The following is a 20,515-nucleotide window of genomic DNA, read 5'->3' as shown; positions in this document are numbered from 1 at the left end:
TCATGGCTTTAGAGTCCCAGGGAACAACCCGATCCCTGCTAGCAAGTGAGTCTGCACCTCAGGCTTCTTGCACCCCCACCCCCACCCCACCAGTGGCTCAGAAGTGTCTTCACTGAGGCTGGTTGAAGACATAAACTTGAAGCCCAGGATAGAGACAATGAGTTAGGGGGACTGTGTCACAGAGTGGAAGGAACAGAGGTTTTAGAAGCAAACATACCTCATTTCAAATCCATGCTACCTACTTAATACTTGATCTACAGTGGAATATTGCTGAAAAATAATAATGCCCCCTTTCAGAATTGTTGTGTGGATTCCATGAGATAACACGGGAAATGCACCTGCCACGGAGGCTAGCAGATTGTGCTCAATAAACGTCCTCTGGGCTCCATATCTTGGCTAAATCTCTTTGATCAAATCCTATCACAAAATGCCTTACTTGAACACTGCAGTGACATGGCACAGACCCCACGGAGGGTGGAATGTCTGGATGCCACTTTGTGACTCTGTCTCTTTGCTCCCTTGTTCCTCGCAGGTCACAGGTTTAAAGCCCCTACTTTATACTCCGGGTCTCCTGTTAGCTACTAACTGCCTGGGTCACACCCTATGCCCCATGCGTTTCAGAGGACAGTATTTCTCCTCTCTAGATAGATATGGTACCATCATCTATTTTTCCTCTAATTAAGTTCTCCTTGCCCCTGGCACTGAGACAGACCACCTGTAGCCAGCCTGACCCAGCAGGAAGAATGCTTTGTGGTCTGATTCAGGTACTTCATGCAATGTCGTCTTGCATGTGACTGTGAGCCAGAGAAAATAAGTGATAACAACACAGAACTGGGTTTTCTTCATTTCTTCCCTCCCCTACACCTCCTGCTTTTTTTTTTTTTTTTTTTTTTTTAATCAACTGTGTATTCTGTTAGCTTTTGTTTGAACTACAGTACATAAGGAGAGCAGTAAGGAAAACTGCTGGCCAGTGGCTTCTGAACTTTCAAGCCTATTTGCCCTGGAGGAGAAATAGCAGTTGAAAAGGAACTGTTCCTGTTTTATATCTGTACCTGCATTATTTATATGAACTTTCTTGGTAAATAGAGTGAAGAAGAAGTACAGGTCAAGCTTCAGAGAGCTGGCTGCAGGCTGGATCCTGGGGCACTAGTTAGCCAACTGGGGAGGTCACTTTTAGCAGCAAACAGTGAAATCACTGATTTCAGCACCAGTTAAGGCTTGGTCAGCTTCCCAGTCAAGTGCAAACCAGAGGAACTCCATGATCAAAATCTTGTTTGTTTTTTCAGCCAGAGTTATGCAAAAGCTTTTTCAAAATAGTCTAACTGCAGAGAAATTACAGGAATGATCTTTTATGCATACCATGTGAATAAAAGCATCACCTAAATACTCAGTGGTTTGTGGTCTTTGAGGGGTAGTAGAGCTCAGTGGTAAAGAGCTTAAAGTTTGGAAACTGCCTGCCTGGGTTCGAATCCCAGTTCTGCTGCTTGTGAACTGTGTGTCATTTTCCTCAGTATCAAGTGAAGATAACTACCCTCTCCTCCAAGGATTGTTGTCAGGATTGTGTTGAAGTAGTTGTTTTCAATGCTGGCTGTACATTAGAACCACCAATGGGGTTAGCATCTGGTCGGTGTGAGTGAGTCAGAGTCCCTTCTGGAGGTGGAACCTGGGCATCTTTTTCTGTTACTCTCCCTTGGTGATTTCAACAGGCATAATGGGCAGCCTGGGTTTACGGCCACTCAGTTAATACATGTAAAGTGCACAAAACAGAGCCTGGCATGTAATAAGCACTCAATAAGTCTTAGCTGCTATTAGTATTTTTATTGTCGTTAACATCATTTTCTTGGTGGGAATAGTGGTAATATCTTCTAAATATGGCTTAGTTTCTTCTATAATAATTGAATTTCTTTTACACATGGAAAAATGCCACATTGAAAAACCCAATGACAGTTTTATACCATTACAATTTGTAGTCAAAATAATTTCAACATACATAACTTGTATTTCTGTGCTCAAAAGAAATGTTTATTAAAAACACAAAACTGTATCATACTGGTTTGAGTGAGTGCCCTTGCGGAACTGCAGCTCCAATATTTGCCTTTCTGTGACATCAACTGATAAAAAATTCCACTGAGTGCAAAGTAAGTCTGCTTGTTAGATTTCTCACCAGTAGTGATTTTAACAACAGCAAAAACAAGCCACTTGAAAGTATTTAAATTTCTTATGTATTTTTCCTTATGTTTGGAACCAATTTCCCTAAGATTTGTAAAGTCGTAGAGGGCATATAAAGGAATGATAAATTAGTTCTTCAAATGAATTTACATTTTTGGGCTAGTTGGGGGTTGTCCATTTTATTTGACATTCAATTTAGAAGTTGGAAGGTGAGACTTATTTGCTTATTTCAGAGTAGAGCAAATAATTTTTTCCCATCAAAAGTAAAGGGACTAGTAATTTGTCTTAAGTAAATTCAGACTCTTACTTTGTCATCTACAAATTTGCCTTCATAAAAAATCCATCTGAAATAATTCCTTGTATAGAATAAATGGTTGGGCTTTTTTTTTAAACATCAGTAGTCTCCAAACTCCATTCCATCTGTAAAAAAAAGTTAAAATGTGGACATACGTTCCCAAAACACATGTTTATTTATCAGTTACTTACATAATATATATACTGATACTGTGAACATTATACAACACATAACATTTCTAACATTTTCTTTCCACACAATAATGAACCATCTTACAATCTCGAAGTGGTTACACATCCTGCTTGGGAGAGACTGTTTCAGAGAACTAGTAAAATGATGGAATAAATGCTTCATCCTTCTTCCTTATTAGCTCAGCTCCTTTCACTTAAGCATGAAAAGAAAAGCAAAAAGGTTGCTAAGTTTTTTATAAAGTAAAGGGGAATTATTTATAGTGAATGACTTTTTTCAGAATATGTAATTGTAGAAATAAAAATTGATCTCCCCAGTTGGTTAACTTAGCGCCCCAGGATCCCTCCTGAAGTAGGGTTGTGCTGAAATTCTGCCATAAGGGCCAGAAGAACAGACCACATCCCTAAGAATGGGTTGGAGTTTCATAAATTCTAAAGCTCTATGGCCTGCTGGGGTCATAGTATCTTAGGATTTTTAAATAAAAATGGTCTGTGTCTCCATCTCATGTTCTGGAGAAACTCATTGTCTCCCTCCTGTATCCTGGAGGATTGCTGGGCGGGGACGGTGATGTGGAAGGAAAGGCTCTGTGTCCATTTGGTCCTTCCACTGAATTATTGACTACTGTGTGCCTTGCTTCCCTCAGGCGCTGTCCCTTTCCCACACTCCATTACCTCACACCCACACCACCCTGTTTCACTTCTCAAAAGAGCCAGTGCCTTGGACTGTGAGGGTACAAACTTTAACTGAAGACTTGTGCAAAAAAAACGTTATGGTCAGGGCTTCCCTGATGGCGCAGTGGTTGAGAGTCCGCCTGCCGACGCAGGGGACACGGGTTCGTGCCCCGGCCCGGGAAAATCCCACATGCCGCGGAGCGGCTGGGCCCGTGAGCCATGGCCGCTGAGCCTGCGCGTCCGGAGCCTGTGCGCCGCAACGGGAAAGGCCGCGACAGTGAGAGGCCCGCGTACCGCAAAAAAAAAAAAAAAAGTCATGGTCACATCCTGATCCAGCACATCAAACAACTAGAACAAAATGTTTTTCATTCTTGTACTTAAAAGTTAAGTAATTGTTTTGTGTGGAAAAGCCTTACCCACCATCCTCTCTTGAGCGCCAGCTTCTCGCCACATTTAGCCACCCCTGTTTCTCAGTGACCTTGATCTACACCTAGTCCTCTTTTTCTCGGCCTCCTTCATCCGTTTCAGGCAACCACTGTAGATTTATTCCTCCTCCAATTCTGTTTGCTTGATCATATCCTAGACCTCTCTTTATAAATAATAATTTAAAAACCTTAAAAAATTTCTAAATAGTACACTGGAGTGTTTTAGTAAAAACAAAACAGTTGTTTCTCAGAAGAGAAATTCTGGCCACAGGTGAAACCAATCTTTTCGCCTGTCCTTCCACCATGGGGGAGTGTTATGTTTGAGACAGAAGAGAAGACCAGGTGGTGGGAATGCCACGTGAAGCGGAGACTTTTCCTGAACTCTCAGGCTAGGAAGGGGCTGCGGAGTTCCAGGGTTAGGGGAGCCGTTTCTCTGGCCTGGTGGACACAGGTCAGAAGTGAGGTGGGGCACTGCCTTGAAAAGAGGCCTTCATAAGTCTGGTCTTGGCCAACCATTGTAAGGTGGGTTGTTCTTCTTTTCTATTAATCACTAGTCATTAAAGAAGATCTGATTAAAAGTTAAAGATTGATCTCACTTGCGCTGAGGAAAATGAGCAAAAGGCCAGTCCCGTGTTTCAGGTGAAATGGTAGAATGAGTGGCGGGTAGGAGGGACTGTCTTCCACAAGCACCGTGACTCCACAGTGATGTGGCCGGAATGGGAGGAGGACGGATGAGAGCCACCAGTGGGTGAAGATGAGAGAGGCAGAATATTCCCCAGTCAGTGGTCTGCTGTTAGGAGAATCAAATTGTTTGGATTACGAAGCAATTACGATGTCTCCTCTCTTATTTTTATCATTGACCCGTAGATTCTATTGTACTAATTTATTTAGATTAATTTATATATTGTCTCTTAATCCAGACGCTTAAAAAATCAAACATTAGACCTCAGATGAAAGGAAACAAAAATTCCTTACCTGGGAAACTCGTCTTCTAAAATCTGTTCAACATTCTTAACCTTTTAGTCACTTTGATTATAGTGGAGAAAAATCAGAAAAGAAACTAGTGACTTTCCAATATGTGTCAATTGCCTGATCTAAGATATTTCAGCAATTACTTTAATGAAATAGTTTTGCAAACCTGTTCTGAGGAAAAAAATTAAAGACTCAGTAGCTAGCTGCAATAGCTGGAGAACTTTTTCAGAATGTCCAGGTCAGTTTTAAACAATGTACTTTCTTTCAAGGAATTTCTCAGTATTTTTCAAGAAATTCTCAAATTCCACAAAGCAGTTTAGTGTTTAGTTAAGTTTTAGTAGTAACTCCAAATTTGAGCAGTCCTAGAGCTAGGGGAACAAAATGTTAGTTTCACTGTGTTATAGTTTCTAATGTTAGAATTAACTTTAAGAAAGAACCAGGAACAAAAACAACAACAGCAACAAAGAAAACCTTGAGCATTGAAACATAATTGTCCCCAGTGTCTATTTACTTCTTGCCTACAGGTGAATACTTTCATCTAGAACGCTAATACTACTCACCATGAAGGGAGTATTACCTGGATATTACGTGAACCAGGAATGCAGATTTATTTTGTAGGGATTCTTTATTAACAATAATGTTAATACAAATATTAGCTTTGCATACCATCACTCCAGTCATGTCCCCAGCTGTCCCATTTGCTGGGACCCACAACAAGAAGATGACTGAGATCCAGGCCTGAAAGGATGTGTAATGTTTTTGTCAGGTGTAGAAGAAGAAAAAATTACATTAAACAGAGGAGACCTTTATACTTCTTGAAAGATCTAGCCATATCTGAAAACACATTGTATTTTATATGGCGGATGTAACTAACCTCTGAGGGCGGTTGTGGAATAATACATGTAAATACACGTATGTCTTTCTTTAGGAGATCTTTTCCTTAACGTCATCATTCAAAATTTTCCTTTGATGCTGGAAATTAGTTAATGTATAAGAACTGCAGTCATTTTAGCCAAATGCAAGGCAGGAACTTCTGCTCTCATCACCTCTTGACCTTTCTAAGTCTGAAGTTTGAATTGGTGTGTGCATCTCTTTTCACTTATGACCTTGATTTTCATATTCTCCCAAGCCTGGCCATGCTAATGTGTTTGGATTTCCCAAGTATTTCCCAGAATACTTAGTACACTGGAGTTTGTGTGAGAATGACAGTGATTCATGGTGGGCACTGATTTAATTGCAAAGTACCCTCCAGTATAGGATAGACAAAGCCTTTCAGAGAAAGGCACTACCTTCTTCCTCCATTCCGAGACACCTATCAGGGTGCTACGGACTAGCTTTGTGTGTAGTAAGTGGATTTCATTCATGGGGTGGTTCTTTTTGTGGGTAGTTTGTTGCTAGGATACACAGACAGTCCTAACAACTTCATGGCAGCTGTCTTGTTCTTTAGCACATGGTGTGTCTGTTGAGAAATAGTATTTTATTTTGTTCACTTTAATGCTTTTCTGGTTAAAATTTCAGAAGCTTGAAGAAGGATCTTTCTTCTTCCATAAACTATCCTTGTATAAACAGACCAAAGATGGAAGACCCATCAAACTCAACACTGTCATAATATATGGCTCTTGACACGAATCCTCTCATTTTGGGTCCTTCCCTTATGAGGTTTCAAAACATGCCTAGAGGTAGAAGCTACCAGGGATCTTCTGGTGTTTTTTTTCCTTCCCCCTGAAGCATGCAATTGTTCTGTTTACTACAGGAATTTAATCTTTCCTTGGTTTGCAAGGAAATTGCAAAGGTTACTATCATTAATATTAATTTACCCGGTGTGTGGAAATGTATATCTTTTAGATTGAGGCAATGTTGTTGAGAATTTTAAAAGCTCTAAGTGGATCAAAAGTCTTATTATGTTTGGGGAAACATTTGAAAAAGTTTCTGAAAGTTTTATATTTCTTGGCTATTCTAATGAGTCATGGCAAAAATTTCATGTAAGAGGAAAAAAATAAGGTATGTGAAGAAAACTTTCCATCGTGAATCTTAATGCATTTGAAAAGTACCCAGTAATGCTCATGAGAGGTTGATTGGAGACTGTCTTTCAACATTGATGTGTTATCTTCTGGAACAGAAAGCTAAATAGAAGCACCTTCTGCATGGATATCCGTCTTTAATGCACACTGTGTTGATGCATATAAAATGACCGGGTTTTATTCCTTCCAGTAGACAGAATAGAATGCCATTTTTCAAACAGAGGATATATTTTTAGACAGAGTGAATTGTGGTTGGTGCTTTACACGAGTGGACTGATCTTGTCCCAGGAAAAACTGGAGCTGTTTTGGACAGGTGGTAGTTCCAGTGTCGCACTTGCTCGTTGCCTTGCTTTGCATGAAGGAGTCCTCTCACGCCTAGTCAGTGCACTATGCATGGCAGGTTCTGATAGGCTGAAATGGACAAGGTCCAATTATGCGGCTGATATGAGCTGCTAATACTTACCTCACAGGATTGTCATGAAGACTAAATAAATTAATTCATGTGAGGTGCTTAGGATCTTGCCTGACACACGGTGAGTTCTCAGTAAATATTAGCTATTGCTCTACCAAATACCATAGCTAAGACATATTAGAAACACCTTTGCTTTGTGTAATTTTTCTAATACCTGTTTCTTCAGATTGTCAGCAGTCCTTAGAGAAATCTGAAGTTGGTTTCTTGGCATGAGGCAAGTCCTAACAATCATCTGGGGTATTCTCTGTGATTTGTTACTGTCCTTGATGATAAAGTATGGTACAAAATCCCCAATTAATTCATTTTTCTAAGTAATTATTCTTAGGGTTTGTCACATTTGCCTTCAACATTCCAAGAAACTTATATGAAGTATTTTTCTCTGTATTTATACAGCAATGCCTACAGCTAGGGCCCAGAAATTAGCACTGGTCAGGGTGGTATAATAAGAACAATGGAATTGGACTCAGGAAACATCTGAGTTCCAATACTTCTTCATTTTCTTTTCTTTCTGTCTGTTCGTCTAGAAACATTCAGAATTCAGTATCTATAGGCGAATATTTGTTTAGCCTTGCAATATGAGGAACATGATTGTAAAGGTAGGAAAAGGAGAAGATAATTGTGTTAGTTATAAATGAGACCAACACCAAATTTTGTACATTTAATAAAATTTTTACAGATTTAATCAATTGATTAATTTTGTAGACTTCTTTCAGAGAGTTGAGCTTTTGGTGTCACTTGGGGCAGGTTGTTTGCTTTAGGTTATTGTTTTATTTCCTTTATTAGAGCTCATAATGACACATTATTGATTTGGTACTTGAAGTTTAGAGAAGCAGAGAGATGGAAACATTTCACAGAAAATAGGGGTTAAGATGAATAACATCTATTTATGAATTTACCACAAGCTCAAGATTCTTTCAAAAATGCGGCAAACAAGGAAACTATTGAATTCTATAAGAAAGGCGGGTTAGGAATTGATAAATGTTAGATTAGAAAGGACCTTCAAAATCATCTAGCCCAACTGCCTCATGTTACAGATGAGAGGTTGAAATGCAGAGGGATGAAATAACTCACCAGGTTCCTAAGAGAACTGGAATTCAGGACCCTCAACTCATTTTACAATATATACCAAGCACATGTTACCTCCCACAATTGATGTTGAAAACCCACCAATGTAATGATTTTATTACTTCTTTCGATTGAAAAGTATTAATAATGTTAAGTTAGTGTGGGGAAAGTCTCTTACTAGCTCTCTATGTTGAAAGCGCTTTGAAAGTAGGACTGAGATTTCCTTTTATAAATACACCAATTATACCTATGAGTTAATTCAAATCAATTCAACAAATATTTATTGAACATCAGTTATGTGTTTGGACTGACAGTGATGACATCACTGGTCCAGATGCCCAGGGTATCCTGAGGGACAGTGAGGTTCTCAGCTTAGAGGGCGAGGTGTGGGTGGGCTGCAGTTTACCTGATGCCTTATGGACCATATTAGTTGGTTTTATCAAAGCTAACTCTTACAAAATCTAACAAGTGACTTAAAAACCCTCCTGCAGAGGAGGTAAAGATGGCAGACAATGCTAATAATGCAAAGCCCAAGAAGATAATGAGGAAAGAACAGCGCTGACCCCTTATTCTTAGAATGAGCTGTTTGTTGGCTGCATAAGGGATAAGAACATTCAGATTTGACAAAAAGGAGAAATTAACAAGAAGGAAGCCTGAGAAATGGATTTATGCTTACTACTATGATTAGTGATAAATCTCGAAACAAGCGAAAATTTGCCTCAAAATGTTATAGCTAATGAAGCCATCAGGACAAGCAAGATGTTTAAGAGTAAGTATCCAGGGCTTCCCTGGTGGTGCAGTGGTTGAGTCTGCCTGCCGATGCAGGGGACGCGGGTTCGTGCCCCAGTCTGGGAAGATCCCACGTGCCGCGGAGCGGCTGGGCCCGTGAGCCATGGCTGTGGAGCCTGTGTTCCGCAACGGGAGAGGCCACAACAGTGAGAGGCCTGCGTACCGCAAGAAAACAAACAAACAAAAGAATTAGTATCCAGAATGTGAAGATTAACTCTTTATGATTTTCACAGTTGTGTTCAAAGTTATGATATGCAAGACTACATACTGTAAGCTTACTGACAAAAAGTTAGAAGGCTCCCTTGAGGTTTCTGACATTACAGCAAAAATGGTAAAGCCTCTATACGTTGAAATATGCAATAACAAAACTTTTGTGACTGTTGCCTAAGTTTTTCAGTCATTAGGCCTAATGTGGTCTCTGGAAACAGGAGTTATAATCATCAATGTAAAAATAAACTCCCCTCACAAGTCTGGACTGCCAAAGGAAAAAAAAAAAAGGTAAAGCCTCATACTATTAGTGAAATACTTGCCTTCCTCTTCCCTGCTGTGGTAAAACATGCCTAAAGTAATACATGGAAAACCACATGGCGACAGATTAAATGTGTTCTTCTGTCAGCAAATACTACTGAAAACTTCACAGAAGGCATTACTGAAATTTTAAAGAAGTAAGTATTAGAAAAATTATACAGTTTGAGTGAGAGTAAAGGTGTTTCTGCTATATCTCAGCTTATGGTATTTTCTAGAGACTAAGAGTGAACATTTATTGAGAACTCACTATATGTAAGGGAAAACTCTAAGGTCTTGGCATGAATCTATTTAGTCTTCATAATAATCCTATGAAGTTCTATTATCATTTCCATTTCCAAGATGAAGGAACCTATGCACAGAGAGGTTAAGTAATGAGCTGAAAGTCACACAGCTATTATAATTAATAGTGGAGCCAGTAAAGAGTCACCATGGGTATTCTGTCTCCAGTGCCAGTGATCTTAGCCGCTCTTGTATTTGCCTCTCTGTTTCAACAATGAAATGCACAAAGAACTGAGATACTTTTTTATAAGCCAATAAAAGAAAGATGAATCAGAGAAGAAATTTTCTCAGTAGTCAATGACTTCTTTATATATTAACAAATATATTGTGAAAAAAAATAGTACGCATGTACTCAGTGGCAATGGAGCCACTGCATTTACTGCAACATCAGCAAAAAGCGTTCTTGGGTGAGATGACAGCAGACCCTACAGTATAGTCTCCACAGTTTCACAGGGAATCAGGGCAGCACAGTCACTGAAACTGGACTTGCACAAAGTGCAGTGGGGCATCGCTGATGTCATTATTTCTATAAAAACAAGACTAAACTAGATTCTTTGTAATACTTTGTGTTGAATGGGGAGTAACCATGAAAATATTTGTCCCACATGCTTCCTGCAGAGTATCTGGAAGCAAAGCACTTATGACAATGATCAAATGTTAGATATTTTTCTTTTTAAAAAGGGACAAGTATTTCAAATTTTTTTACCTTTTCTGTGATGATAAATTGGTGTCAGTGGTATGCTACTCAAAAAGTAACTAAAACAACAGAACTTTATCCCTTCCAGTTAAAGGTGACATTCTAACAACGAGTTAGAAAGTGACTTGCTGATTGTAGGAAATTTATGATGAAGAGAGTGGTTTGAAAACTGATGATGTTGGGAATGTTTCTATTGTCATGTGATTTGGTTGTTGAATCAATGTCAGTATGTCATTTATTAAAAACTCTCTCATCTACCTCAGGGCCTTTGCACTGGCTCTTCTTTCTGGTTGGAAGGCTCTTACCCCACATATCTACTTGGCCCACCCTGCTCTTCTGTCTTTTCTTAGGGTCACTTCCCCCATGAGGCCTTCTCTGACCACAGTTCTAACCTGCTCCACCCATCCTGTTACTGCCCACCCCTCTTTTTCTTTTTCTTTCTTTTTTTCTTCTGTGACACCTATCTGACCTCTGGTACACAGTACAATTTACTGATTTACTCTGAAAAAACAAAAAAAAACAAAACAAAAAAACTCTCATGTCTGCATTCTTAAAAAAAATTCCTGTAAACAGAGTTTTCCAAACTGTTTTTAAAAACTTCTAAATTAAGAATTTTTGTCCTTTCAATTCCACTTGCTAAAAATATAAAATGCAACACCTGGTTAGTTTGCATTTACTGATTAAAATACAGGAAGGCAGAATTTTGCTAATCTAATTCAATAAAATTTGTGAATAATTGATAGATGTAATTAAAAAGCATATTCTGTGATTTTGTAAATATAGCCAATGAAGCATTTCTTGTATTTGATATAGATATAATTGTGAAATATCTATTTCGTCTATGACAGTTATCAAAGACTAAATATCAAAACATATTGAACTTTAAACCAAATTTTTGAACTCGTATATTAAATTCAATCTTTTCAATAGATGCAAATGAATGTTGCATAAACTCAATTTTTTTTTTGCGGTACGCGGGCCTCTCACTGTTGTGGCCTCTCCCGTTGCGGAGCACAGGCTCCGGACGCGCAGGCTTAGCGGCCATGGCTCACGGGCCCAGCCGCTCCGCGGCATGTGGGATCCTCCCAGACCGGGGCACGAACCCGCGTCCCCTGCATTGGCAGGTGGACTCTCAACCACTGCACCACCAGGGAAGCCCCTGCATAAACTCAATTTTTAACATGCAGAGGGACCTTTGGGGCTGTGTGACATCTGCAACTGGAAATGTCCAGCAGAAAGTAGAAAATACAGAGGCAAAACTCAGAGGACAGGTCAAGATAGTGATTTCCATGTGTGTGTGTGTGTGTGTGTGTGTGTGTGTGTGTGTGTGTGTGTGTGTGTGTGTTTGTGAGAAACATCTGGAAAAAACTTTTAATGTTGGAGAATGCATTTTAGTATGGTAACATTAATCTTTAAATAAAATTGAGCATAATTTATGCTGACAAGCTGAGGGATAAACATGCTTACTTAAGATGAAGGATTACCTACAGCACAGGAACCTTTTGACAGCATTCACTGTTCTGCAAAACTGCATTATTATGAGTTTTTAAAAAGTTGTAGTGAGGAATTCCCTGGCAGTCCACTTTCACTGCAGAGGGCACGGGTTCGATGGCTGGTCGGGAAACTAAGATCCCATGTACAGCACGGCCAAAAAAAAAAAAAAAAAGTAATAGTGAGCTGTGGTATAGGCTGAGTGATAGACACATAAATTAATGGAACAGACTAGAAAGTCCAGAAATAGACTTACATAAATATGGTCATTTGATCTTTGACAGAGGTGCAAAAGCAATTCAATAGAGAAAGGATAGTCTTTTCAACGTATGATGTTGGATCAATTAGACATCCACGAGCAAAATAATCTCAACCTAAACCACACACCTTATACAAAGATTAACTCAAAATAGATTATAGATCTAAATTTAAGATGTAAAAGTTTAAAGCTTTTAGGAGAAAACATAGAAATCTTTATGTCCTGGAGTTGAGTTCTTAGAAATGACACCAAAAGCATGATATACAAAGGAAAAAAATTATAACTGGTACCTCATCAAAACTGAAACTTTTCCTCTGCCATAGACAATGTCAAGAGGATGAAAACACAAGCTGTGTGCTGGAAGAAAACATTTGCAAAACAGGTATCTGACAAAGGACTTGTATCTAACATATATTTTTTAAAAACCTTTCAAATGCAATAATAAGAAAATAAATAACCTAGTTTAAAATGGGCAAAGGATTTAAACAGATATATTCAACAAAAGGATATAAAGATAGTAAATAAATCCATGAAAAGATGTTCACCATTGTTAACTGTTTTAGGCTGAATATGGCCCCCAAATATATCTATGTCTTATTCCTGGACCTTGTGAATGTGACCTTACATGGCAAAAGAGACTTCACAAATGTGATCTTGAAATGGGGTGATTATCCTGGATAATCTAGGTGGATCCTAAATGTACTCACCAGCGTCCTTAAGAGAGGGAGGCCAGAATGTCAAAGGAGAAGGAAGACGATGGAAACAGAGAGACATTTGAAGATGATACACTGCTGGCTTTGAAGATGGAGAAAAGGGGGCCATGAGTCAAGGAGCCCAGGGAATACATTATATATGGAATGCAACATATTATAGAATTAGATAGAAAAATATCCAGGTGATGTAATTATAGGAATCCACTGAAAGAGACCCAATTTCTAATTAGTTCCTGGAACATGGATGGATGCAGAGAATCCAGCCTTTTGGTCAGCTTCCTGAAGTGGGTTCCTTGACGGAGCTGAACTACAAGACGCTAAACAATGAGTTCCTGATGAATTCAGTCTGGGATAAGCATGATGTTTAAAAGCTAAATCTGTGATCCGAAAGACATGGCTTTAAATCCCCAGTTGGTTATTTATTGGACATGTGACTTGTAGCAAGTTAATGGCTCTAAACTTCAGTTTCTTCTTCTGTAAAATGAAGATGCCGGGAGCATCTACCTCCTAACGTTACCCAATTAAATAATGCCTTTAATGTGCTACCCCAGAGATAACACTCAAGATGTTGGCTGTTACTATTCTGATGGTATTTACCACCCACCTTCTTGGAGAATCAAAGTGTGTAATAGCACATTAAAGACTCTGAGTGGCTCTGTTGAAAAGAACGATTTTCTAGAACTTGCTAGCCTCAGGTACTACCCTGAGCACCTGGTAATGGATTCTCTTTAGCTTGATAATGAGAATGTGGCTGAGGGTCAGGAAGGGGCTATTTTTTGCTCCAGATGACTCATTTCTACCACCACTCAGCGACTAGGGTGGCAATCTTCACATTTTTCAGAGCTTTCCTTTCAGAATTAAGGTTTTGTAACTGAGTAGGACCCTATGGGGCCGTCCCATGACAGACCCCTCCCCCCTCCCCTCCGCTTCAGCTCCTCTTTGTAGGACCTAGATAACAGTATTGGATGCAATTTCCTGAGTTGTTTTACAGATGCTAATACCCCCACCAAATGGAAGCAATTAACTACTTGATGACCGTGAGCACACAGCACTGCCCCCAACACACACCCGTTGGAGCCTAAGGTTGAATATCGTTAACCCCTGTGACGCCGCCCTGTTACCTCGCCATTGACCAATCAGAGAATTGTGCGCGAGCTGATCACACAGCCTGGGATGCCATTCCCTCACCTTCCTTTAAGAATGCTTTGCTGTAACCCATGGGGGAGTCCAAGGTTTCTGAGCACTAGCTGTCCTGGACTCCTTGTATGACTCCCTACAATAAACGCTGCACTTTCCTTCAAATCACAACCTGGTGTCTGTAGATTGGCTTTACTGTGCACAGGGCAAGAGGACCCAATTTTGGTTTGGTAGCAGTTTAAGTTCACATCTCCTGGCTCACCTTTCTAGATGTATTATTTCTTATTTTAAAAAAAATTATTGATGTAGAGTCGATTTACAATGTTGTGTTAATTTCTGCTGTACAGCAAAGGGATTCACTTATACATATATATATATATTTTCATATTCTTTTCCATTATGGTTTACCACAGGATATTGAATATAGTTCCCTGTGCTATACAGTAGGGCCCTGTTGTTTATCCATCCTATATATAATAGTTTGCATCTGTTAATCCCAAACTCCCAATTGTTCCCTCCTCCCTGGCCCCCTGCCCCTTGGCAACCACAAGCCTGTTCTCTATATGAGTCTGTTTCTGTTTCACAGATATGTTCATTTGTGTAGTATTTGAGATTCCACATATAAGTGATGTCATATGGTATTTGTCTTTCTCTTTCAGACTTACTTTGCTTAGTATGATAATCTCTGGGTTCATCCATTTTGCTGCAAATGGCATGATTTCATTTTTTTTATGGCTAATATTCCATTGTATATATGTACCACATCTTCTTTATCCATTTATCTGTTGATAGACATTTAGGTTATTTCCATGTCTTGGTTATTGTGAATAGTGCTGCTATGAATATAGGGGTGCATGTAGCTTTTTGAATTATAGACTTGTGTGGATATATGCCCAGGAGTGGGATTGCTAGATCATATGGTAATTCTATTTTTAGTTTTCTGAGGAACCTCCATACTGTTCTCCATAGTGGCTGCACCAACTTACATTCCCACCACCAGTGTAGGAGGGTTGCCTTTTCTCCATACCCTCTCCAGAGTTTGTTATTTGCAGACTTTTTTTTTTTTTAGTTTCTGCTTTATAACAAAGTGAATCAGCTATACATATACATATATCCCCATATCTCCTCCCTCTTGCGTCTCCCTCCCACGCTCCCCATCCCACCCCTCTAGGTGGTCACAAAGCACCAAGCTGATCTCCCTGTGCTATGCGGCTGCTTCCCACTAGCTATCTATTTTACATTTGGTAGTGTATATAAGTCCATGCCACTCTCTCACTTTGTCCCAGCTTACCCTTCCCCTCAAATCCATTCTCTACATCTGTGTCTTTATTCCTGTCCTGCCCCTAGGTTCTTCAGAACCTTTTTGGGGGTTTTTTTTAGATTCCATATACATGTGTTAGCATACAGTATTTGTTTTTCTCTTTCTGACTTACTTCACTTTGTATGACAGACTCTAGGTCCATCCACCTCACTACAGATAAATAAAGTTCACTTCTTTTTTTATGGCTGAGTAATATTCTATTGTATATATGTGCCACGTCTTCTTTATCCATTCATCTGTTGGTGGACACTTAGGTTACTTCCATGTCCTGGCTATTGTAAATAGAGCTGCAATGAACATTGTGGTACATGACTCTTTTTGAATTATGGTTTTCTCAGGGTATATGCCCAGTAGTGGGATGGCTGGGTCGTATGGTAGTTCTGTTTTTAGTTTTTTTAAGGACACTCCATACTGTTCTGCATAGTGGCTGTATCAATTTACACTTCCACCAACAGTGCAGGAGGGTTCCCTTTTCTCCACACCCTCTCCAGCATTTATTGTTTGTAGATTTTTTGATGATGGCCATTCTGACTGGTGTGAGGTGATACCTCATTGTAGTTTTGATTTGCATTTCTCTAATAATTAGCGATGTTGAGCATTTTTCATGTGCTTTTTGGCCATCTATATGTCTTTTTTGGAGAAATGTCTCTTTAGATCTTCTGCCCATTTTTTGATTGGGTTGTTTTTTTGTTATTGAGTTGTATAAGCTGTTTGTATTCAGTGTATTATTTCTGAGTCAGCTGGCTTCTATCTCACCTGTCCTGAATTTTGACCCTAATGAGTACGCTGAGAAGAAAGCCATGATTGCTCAAAAAGTAAATGTGTGCCCTTTTAGGGAAAGGAAAAGGAATTGAAAAAAAGAAGATGAGGATAGCCTTTTAGAGTGAAATAAAACTTTCTGCACTTCATAAAACCCAGATATTATTCAAGTCAGCCCCTTGGGAGGTAGGAATAAATGACTCCTATCAGGGGCTTAGGTAGGAGCAGGTGAGGAGGTGTCAGGCTTTCTTACATCAGGCCTGTCAGTTTAAATCTACATTCTTTTGTCATAGTGTCATTGAATCTTGAAAGTCCAGAGTTCCACATTCTCTTTTGTCCTGTGAGCCTTCTTCAGTCTGCCTCCAGATTTAGAGCAGGAAACCTGTGGCAGTGAGGGCAGGTGGCAGTGTTGGCCTGAGAAGACTAAGTGTAGGTGTGTCTTGCTAACATGCTTGCCAGTATCCTTGACGTGTAAACCAGGTCCCACGAGCTTTTGCCCCCAAGGCCCAAAGATGACAGTCAATTTCTTTTCTCATTTACCTGGGTGGGGCTGCTGCTCCAGACTCAGAGCAGATGAAGGGGTGATGGTTGTGAAATATTCTGTTTCTGCCACCCATATCCCCACCCCTTTCAATCAAAAATTGCTTTTTATAATTGATCTCTGTGCTATGGAGGCCCCAGGTCTTCAATGTGCTCCAAACATTCTGGACTCCTTTCTAATTGCTGAAGATCCCCTACTAATCCCCAGGTTGAGAAGTCAGAGGTTCCAATTGATTTGCTGTGACCTGTTTGCTGTCTTTGGGTTTGTATTCCTTAGACATGATGTTTGATTTTCTATGCACTTCCTTCTCACTGAACTGCACCCAAAATAAATGCTGCGGGTTTTGACATGGGAAAGTTTAGCTGTTCAAACATGCACACCCTGCTGACAAATCCACAGATTGTACCACACACCAGTGTTTATAGAATCTTTGACAGGTTTGAAAAAACACTAACTTATTTATCATTTCCAGTGTCCTACAGTCTAATGACTTTCACCAGGCCTAATTCTCAAAGTCTTTAACTTTCTTTTAAATCATATTACAATTCATTTTCACAAATATTCATCCCAGGCCCTGGTTTACACAAAATGATGCTGACAATGTAGGAATGGTGTTTTGAGGGAGGTGGAATAAAAATCTGTTACAGAAGTAAAATGAAGATCGTAATGTCTTGACACATAACCCAGAGCAATGCAGGAAAGAGTATTGCATGGGGAGGATAGTACATGGGTTCTAATTCCAGCTCTACCATCAACTGTAGGTGGGACTCTGGGAAGCGTCGCTGAATTTCCTCATCTGAACTAGATCTACAATTTCCAAATTCACCAAGATATGAGAATCACCTTGATTGTCTGTTCAGAAAACAGATTGGTAGTCCTCAACCCGGCCTTACTGAAATGGAATTTCCAGGGAAGGGATCTGCAAACGATACACACACACACACACACACACACACACACACGCACGCACACACGCGTGCGCGCGCACAGAGCACCCTGTGTGATTTTTTTTTTTTTTTTTTTTTTTTGCGGTACGCGGGCCTCTCACTGCTGTGGCCTCTCCTGTTGCGGAGCACAGGCTCCGGACGCGCAGGCTCAGCGGCCATGGCTCACGGGCCCAGCCGCTCCGCGGCATGTGGGATCTTCCCGGACCGGGGCACGAACCCGTGTCCCCTGCATCGGCAGGCGGACTCTCAACCACTGCGCCACCAGGGAAGCCCTGTGTGATTGTTTTGAACAAACAGTTTTGGGAAACACTGAACTAGGTAATGTCTAGGGTCTTCTAGTTCTGAGAGCTATGATAAAACATTGGATGCTAGGATTCACCCGTGGATGAGAAAAATCTGAAGATAAAATTTATTCATTATTCATACTTAGTATTTTCATAAATATTTGTTTTTTGAAAAGCTATTGAAGTTAATGCTATGGTCTGTGTTTTATGGATCTAAGTGTTTTTCAGATTTATTTTTTCTCTTTGATTCATTGACTGTAATATCTGGACTGTCTAGCCCGTGGTGTTGTATTAAGGATAAATGAGACCAGGATGTGAAAGTTTGTTATTATTATTGTTGTTGTTAGTAAAATAACCACCATAGGATAGATTCTGCTTTTATGAATTTGATAGATCTTCTAGGGTCTATGTCTTCATTCATATTGGTAAAAAGCCCAGACAAATTAAAAAATACAATTATTTCTTCATTAATTTATTGATTTAGGAAAAAATTTAGAGTACTTACTATGTGCAAAGCATTATGCTGTGTTCTGTCTAAAATGTTTAGTGCTTTTCATTTCTCCTTTTTTTACCCGAAATCCTATTTAGTAGTACTTTGGAATGAATCAGATGTTTTATTGATCTCCTCAATGTATCAATGCATTAGAAAATTAATAGCATGTATTGACACATCTATTCAGTTTACACAGGATGCATGATACACATTTCAAAGAGAGGACTCCTGGCAACAAATCCACAGGCCCACCCCAATCTGTGGCCCACAGATTAGTAGCTGTCTATTTAGGGTGTCTTTTCCTATGCCTTCCTTTCCTCCGTGATACATTGCTGTAAGAGAAATAAGTTATAGCGACATTCCGGTCCACGGGTTCAAACCTGAACAATGGTACAACCCTACGTAGGGAGACCTCGGTTGTGGGAATTAGTAATGGCAAATCATATTTGTGTAGTGCTTCACAAATAATGAACTAGTTTCATATCTATAATTTCATTTTCTTTCCCCAGTAGTCCTCTGATATGGGCTGGGGAGGTCTTGTGAGATGTCCAGAGAAACTAGTGAGCCAGGGCTGGAAACCAGGCCTCCTGGCTTTCAGTTTAATGCCCTTTCCATTTCTCCTGTGATACCTCTGATTCTACAGCTAGAATGGCAATGGAGAACGGGCTGTCCTACACATCTCTGCCAGGGGTCTTGTGCTGTGGAAAAGATATGGGAAGAGTGATTTGAGCCAATTCTTTTAGACACTTATGAAGGCATCTGTTTCAAAACTCTCACGATCTTACACTTCTCCCTTCTCTTGTATCTCTATTCCAATATATTCTCTAAAGTGGAGCTAATGTTTCTGACTCTAGAACATAATCCCCAAGTAAGAGGATGTTAATTCATCATCATTTGAAATCCTTAGAACAGTAAACACATTTATTATGTCATATTAAGTTATTAAGGTTTAATATTAGAACGGAGTCAGCCCAGCAGGGCAGTGAGAATGTGTTAGAATTCTTCTGCAATTCCCCACTCATCCCAGTGGTTAACTGGGATAGTTATCTAAAGGCAGAATGGCAGAAGCCTCTTCATCCTCAGTCTGGAAAGACCAAGGAAACTAACACTTGCTAACCGTGGCTGCAGAGTATGACACGGTGCCCTGACATCGTCTTGGAGCATTGTAAGCAAGCTCCGTGTGGACGGCCAATAATTTCTGCTGAGATTTCCAAAGAGAAGTATCAGGTTCCCAAGCAGGTGTTGAGTACTTGGGAGTCTGAGTGGGTAGATGGTCATCACCTGGAACAGGACGGGACCCCAGGCATAGGGTTAGGATACAGGGCAAGGCCTTGTAGGAATCAAGAGATCCACTGAGGTCCACTACTCAGATTTGGCACATAAAAGTTTAGGGCACTCAGTTACTTGAATTTTGAATTTCAGGTAAACTGAATAATTTTTTAGGGTAAAGGATGTCCCATGCAATATACATGCAATTCAAATTTAACTGGGAGCTGTAAATTTTATGGGGCAATGTTAACAGGGACAAAATGTTTCAGAGCTTTCGTGGACAGCATTTCAATTTTTCCTGATTCCGCTCAAGACCTCTAGGTTTCACCATGTTCTTCTTTGTCAGTAACCTGGATGCTCTGTTCATAAGGTAAGACTAGAGGAGGGAGATCCATTTCCAAAACAGTAATATCTGAAATTTTATTTCCAATTTACGTAATGAAATTGGACATTCATACAGACCCTCTTTACAATAGAATACAGTAGGTAGTTTCTTTTTGAACATAAAAACATTATTAAGCTAGAAAGTGTCTTTCTCTTCAAATATTTCTTTTTTCATAATTTGTCAATGTTCACTTCTTACAATCAATTTGTGGAGAAAATGATTTACAAAATTAATTGTGAACATCTACAGGAAGTCTTTATTATCTAAACAATGGTATTTATTTAAAATATAAAAGCAGGACTTAAAAAATTAACTGTGGGGACTCCTCTGGCCGTCCAGTGGTT

At 39.7% G+C, this 20,515-nt stretch overlaps 1 protein-coding gene across 4 annotated transcripts in view; it reads left to right on the top strand.

Moving 5' to 3' along the window:
• Positions 1-20,515, top strand: part of EGF (epidermal growth factor) — a 96,418-nt gene that overhangs the window by 1,600 nt on the left and 74,303 nt on the right. The window lies entirely within an intron of this gene.

The sequence above is a fragment of the Tursiops truncatus genome, chromosome 5 (genome assembly GCF_011762595.2).
Source record: "Tursiops truncatus isolate mTurTru1 chromosome 5, mTurTru1.mat.Y, whole genome shotgun sequence".
NCBI lineage: Eukaryota > Metazoa > Chordata > Mammalia > Artiodactyla > Delphinidae > Tursiops > Tursiops truncatus.
The sequence above is the reverse complement of the archived record's forward strand: the minus strand, read 5'-3'. Positions and strand labels throughout refer to the sequence as shown.